General features: G+C 41.6%; 1 pseudogene; it reads left to right on the top strand.

The window, feature by feature from the left end:
- Window positions 1-823: 823 nt before the first annotated feature.
- Window positions 824-5,456, top strand: LOC114865994 (general transcription factor II-I repeat domain-containing protein 2A-like; annotated as a pseudogene).
- The last annotated feature ends 505 nt before the right edge of the window (window positions 5,457-5,961 follow it).

Here is a 5,961-nt window from a genome sequence, read left to right as displayed (position 1 = left end):
ATTCGAACCGGGAACCCCCCGCATGCAAGTCCTGTGACTTTACCGATTGAGCTATCCAGCGAGCTATATATATATATATATATATATATATAGATATTATATAATATTATATATATATATATATATATATATATAATATAATCTATATATATATATATATATATATATATATATATATACACACATACACAAATCCAGTCTACCTGTGGGCCTGGATTACACATCACTGCTCCACCTGGTGCAGGAATGTGTGATTGCAGGTCATTTCTTAAAATAGGTTTAGGGTGCATTAACAAGGCAGCTACGCATTAAGTACATCACAGTGGGGGGTCATGACTGGTGTAGGGGGGCTTGGTGGAATGGTAGCTAAGTCATGCTAATGTCATGACAAGATCAGCGTGAAATCAGTCAGGAACGAGGCAGCTAAAATTTGCCTCTCCATCTGTAGTCATGAAGAAGCTAAACACTTGATTGAAACTTCAACGCGACAGTGACAACAAGTGGAATCAAAAATACTACAGCCCCAAACATGTCTTTTTCAAAGCCTGCAGTGAAGAGGAAGGTTGGTGATGAGCACAGACAATTTCAGGAAAAATGGGAAATACAATATTTCTTTGTTGAGCACAGGGGGACCCCGACTTGTCTTATTTGCACAGACAAGTTGCGGTGCACAAGGAATACAATTTGAAACGTCATTACACAACTAAAAATGCTGAGGAATGTGCAAAATACCAGGGAGATGAGAGAGCCAACCGAGTTTCCAATCTTAAAACATGTCTACTGAGGCAACAAGATTTCTTCAAGAAAGCAACCAAAGAGAATAATGCAGCAGTTAAAGCAAGCTACTTGGTTAGTGAGATGATTGCTAAGGCAGGAAAACCATTCACAGAAGGTGAATTTGTCAAAAAGTGCATATTACAGGCTGCAAGTATAGTCTGTCCGGAAAAGAAAGGTCAGTTTAACAACATCAGCCTTTCTGCCAACATTTCTGACCTGTCAAGTGACATTTATGATCAACTGTGTGAGAAAGCCAAATGTTTCAGTGTATACTCAGTTGCTCTTGATGAGACCACAGACATCACAGACACTGCCCAGCTCGCAATCTATGTCCGTGGTGTTGATGACAATTTTGAAGTAATGGAGGAGTTGCTCACAGTACTTCCAAAAAAAAAAATGGACTGGTGGCACTTGTTAAAAAAAAACTGGAAGAGGAGGGTGTGGAGGAGGCTATTGCTCTGCACTGTATTATCCATCAGCAGACCCTTTGCAGCAAATGCCTCAAGGTTGACAATGTGATGTCTGTCGTTGTGAAATGCATCAACCAAATCCGATTCAGGGGCTTAAAGCACCGATGGTTCCGTGCATTTTTATAGGAAATGGAGTCAGAATATGGGGATGTGCTCTACTTCACAGAGGTACGTTGGCTCAGCAGGGGAAACGTATTGAAGAGATTTTTTGAACTGAGGGAAGAAGTGAAAGTCTTCATGGAGAATGATGGGGTGGCTGTTCCTGTGCTAAGCGACCCTAAATGGCTCATGGACTTGGCTTTTCTTGTTGATATCACATATGAGCTTAATATTCTAAACAAGAAGTTACAAGGCCAGGGGCAACTTGTCAGTGCTGCATATGACAACATTAGAGCATTCTCCACAAAGCTTGTCTTATGGAAAGCCCAGCTCTCTCAGAAAAACCTGTGCCATTTCCCAACATGCAAGGCACTCATGGATGCAGGCACACCATTCATTGATAAAAAGTATGTTAATGTCATTTTGAAGCTACAGGAGGAATTTGATCACAGATTCTCAGACTTCAAGACGCACAGAGCCACATTTCAAATTTTTGCAGACCCCTTCTCATTTGATGTGCAAGATGCCCCACCTGTGCTTCAAATGGAGCTCATTGACCTGCAGTGCAACTCTGAACTCAAAGCCAAGTTCAGGGATGTGAGCGGAAAAGCAGACAAGCTTGGGCAGTTTTTGAGAGAATTGACCCCCAGCTTCCCTTAACTTTCCCGAATGTTCAAGCGGACCATGTGCCTTTTTGTGAGCACATACTTGTGTGAAAAGCTCTTTTCCACCTTGAAATTCAATAAGTCCAAGTAAAGGTCCAGAATTACTGATGATCATCTTCAAGCCATACTGAGGGTCTCAACTGCCTCCTCCCTCAAGCCAAATGTGGCTCAGCTATGCAAGAAGGAGCGCTGCCAGAGGCCATGTTCAGAAGAGCAGTTCATGTTCTTCAATGTTCCACTTATGTTCAGGACAATTCATGTTCAGAAGAAAGCTTAAAGAACTGTTAATACAGAAATTTGAATCCTAATTATTATAATAATTATTATTATTTTATTTACTTATTACTGATTGATTTATTGATTTTCTTATTAATTTCTTATTTATTTTCTTCTAATTTGTTTATTTATTTTTTCATATTATTTTGTGCTAAAAATAAAAAATAAAGACATTTGAGAAGATTAAAATTATTTAAAAGTGGAAACCTGATGCAGCCCAGCCTCACCCCGACTCTGCCTCCAGCGGCCCCCAAGCAAATTAAGTTTGAGACCCCTGACATAGACAATCTGGCAACTAGACATGGTAAGTACTGGTGCTTAAATACAGAGATGTGGTTACTGATAGCTGACAGGTGTTGACTAATGAGAAACAAAAGTAATGCTGGACTGATTTAAACAACAGAAAAACATGAAGTTGGCAGAATAAAACAGAAAATAACAAAAACATGATAAATGTGCTGGATCCGGTAAGAGCTCATTGCTTTTACATGACGATTATTCTGTGTTCAGGGTGGTGTGGGCAAGTGTTGTTAAGATTAGAAAAAGAATGTGATTTATTCTGATTATTAAATTCTGATTTGGGTGTTTCTAGAAAATGATCTGTGTGCGGATTTTAAGGTATTAGGAGAGATTCTCACTCACTGGGGAGAGATTGCCTGTGCTTGCACTGCTGTATATAACTAATTGCTTTATGTATGTGTTGGGTTATAAAAATAAGAATACGAATGCCTTTATTAGTCACAGAGGGGGGAAATTGCAACTCACAACAGCAACAGGGCAAAAAAAACAAGAGAGAAACCATACATTCCATGCAAACACACATCTATAAACAGAACACACATTCATGAACAGAGCAAATGCAGTCAACAGTTCTGATTGAAGAGTCTGACAGCAGCAGGTAGGAAAGATCTGCGTTATCTCTCCTTCGCACAACAAGGGTGGATTAGTCTCATATTGAAGTTGCTCTCCAGAGCAGACAGTGAGTCCTACAGTGGGTGAAAGTCCTGGCCCATGATGGATGTCAGTTTAGCCAGTCAGAAAGGGCACTGACAGTCGACTGAAATCAGCGAAAATAAACCGCTCCATCTGTAGTTGTGCGCAAGCCACAAGGATTTGGAACGCGCTCCCCACAACGAGCCCGCCAATACTCCAATACTCCGGCCGCTAGTCTCACACTGGCTCAATTCTTTGTTTGTGTAAAATGGGATGTCAGTTGTGTCTGGTTGAGGCTTTAGTTGCTGTTTGTTCTGTTGACCTCAGGGTACAGACTCTACTCTTTGATGCCTGCTTCGGGACACCAAAATTTGTAGTTGCTAAACTGAAATAAACAAACTCAAACCGCCACTGCGTTAACATTTAAACAAATACATTTAGATTTATTACAAGTGGTGACATGATATTATCAGCAATGAAAAGAGGAGAAGAGCAGAGTGTCGAGAGAACCTCGACTCCTGCAGGAGAAGCGTCAGCCTGACAACCTTGTGATCCCAGATTGGAGACATGTACTGATCAGCATCTGGTTCTAACTTTAGGCCCAATATCAGTGATCAATGATACGTGTTTACTCAAAGGTTTCATGGAGTTCATCACAAAATACAAAGGTTATAGAACAGTCATTGCGTCCTGTTAACATGACAAAATTTAATGAAATTTCCCCATTGTGGGACTATTAAAGGTTTTCTTATTCTTATCACTATAACAAATCATTGACTCTTCAGAACATGCAGCCTTCACAGTATATATAATAATATAGAATTTGGTACATAAATATACCACTATCCTAAGTTTAGTACTTGTAGTTGATTGTTTATTCTTGTTACCTCCTTTTTGTTTTAGGCTAGCCTGTGTCCTTTATAAATTCTTTGTTTGTGTAAAGTAGGATGTCAGTTATGTCTGGTTGAGGCTTTAGTTGCTGTTTGTTCTGTTGACCTCGGGTTACAGATGCAGCGGTTCATTTTTGCTAATTTCAGTCAACTTACAGGCACTGACCCTCCTCATACCAGTGCCTTTCCAGCCGGTTATCCTGGTACACCTGTCTGCAGTAGGCGTTAAAAATGCTAATGTGGTCACCCCCATTTTATGCACAAATTACGCAATTTCAGGGTAAAACCAAAACGTGGAGCTTTAATCACAAGAACTTAGTGTCTGACCTGTATAATCAGGGTCAAGTACTAAGTATAGAAGCAGTTCTGAAAGCAGACTTTAGAACTGATTGTGTCATATCACACGCTGTTTGGTAGACAGTCAGACAACAGTCACCTTACAGCCTTTTAAGAAAAGCTGAGAAATTGCAACTTTGTAAAATTTGAATTCATGTTAGAGTTGAGAATTGTACTTATTTTATTTATCATAGACAAGCATTGGAACAGCAGCTCATGCTGTCACAGCTGCCAAACTACCTTCTGGAGGTTGATCAGTGACTGGGTATATTGGGTTGAATTGAACTTTACAGATGTACCTAATGAAATACCTAATTTCTCATTGTATATATTTGGTCATATGCACTTGGATGTAGTGTGTGTCAGCCTGCATGTTTCAGGAGCTGTTTTTAATTAAAAAAGACCTCTTCTAAGCAAGCCTAGATAAGCTTAACAATAGAAACTTCCTTTCAGACAGAAGGGCCAATATACAAACATGGTCAGACTGTTTTTTCACCAGCACCTTCTTCCCAAGAGAAGGTTGTACCTGATTTGATTTTGATTTATAATGAAATACATTTCGATTTATGGGATACATTTGTGAGACATGACACAAATGAAATGGCAAGCCAATAATAATACAATAATAATACAACTAATTTGTATATTATATTTAACCAAAACAACAATTTAGAATCATTCATACTCATCATTCGAGTAATATTACATGCTTTTTATATTCCAGACAACCTCACCTGAGTCATAAGAACCAGATATATTTTGTCACGGAACAGGGTGAAGAAGAGGGCACAGGGGCCAAGGCTGGTGTGGTCATCTCCAGGCCACTGGAGACTGAAGTTAGCGTGGCCCCCCTTGGACCACCAGGGATGGGAGCAGACGTTCTCCTCCAAGAGCCACCAGGAACTCAGGGAAGACACCTGTACACAAAAGAGCAGAAGACACAGAGTCCAGGACTGGCGCCATCCATTCCTGCCCACCAGGACCTCCAGGAGCAGCCTTTTCGGGGCTGACAGGTGCAGCAGGATTCTGACGTGGCTACGGTGCTGTGACTGGGACAGGGTGCGGTGCTGTGACTTGGACAGGGTGCAGTTCAATATTGTCCAATGCCTCCCGAAGTACAGGAATCCTCCGGAGAAGTGCCACCACCTACCCACAGGCATCCGTCTGGACCTGTGGGTCGGTCGCTGAGGCGGCAGTGTCAAGGAGCTCCATCAGGAGAAACATGACTGGAGGCAAGCAATGGAGATGAAGCCATTCCATGGTTCTGCTGGACAGGACTGCAGCTGTGGGGGGTGTGCTGACTGGAGAGCCAGGGAAAACTACCTGATGTCCTGTGGCTGAAAGAGTCTGCGGTTCACTGAGGGAAACCGGCTGCAGTTCAGTGAGAGAAACAGGCTGCGTTTCAGTGAGGGAAACAGGCTGCGGTTCTATGGCTGGGACAGGATGATGCAAGACAGGCTGGGGCGTTGGTAACGGCCAGCACTCGTCAGAGGAGAGATGGGTGCTGGCATCAGA

Source organism: Betta splendens, chromosome 11 (genome assembly GCF_900634795.4).
Source record: "Betta splendens chromosome 11, fBetSpl5.4, whole genome shotgun sequence".
In the NCBI taxonomy this organism is placed as follows: domain Eukaryota; kingdom Metazoa; phylum Chordata; class Actinopteri; order Anabantiformes; family Osphronemidae; genus Betta; species Betta splendens.
The sequence above is the reverse complement of the archived record's forward strand: the minus strand, read 5'-3'. Positions and strand labels throughout refer to the sequence as shown.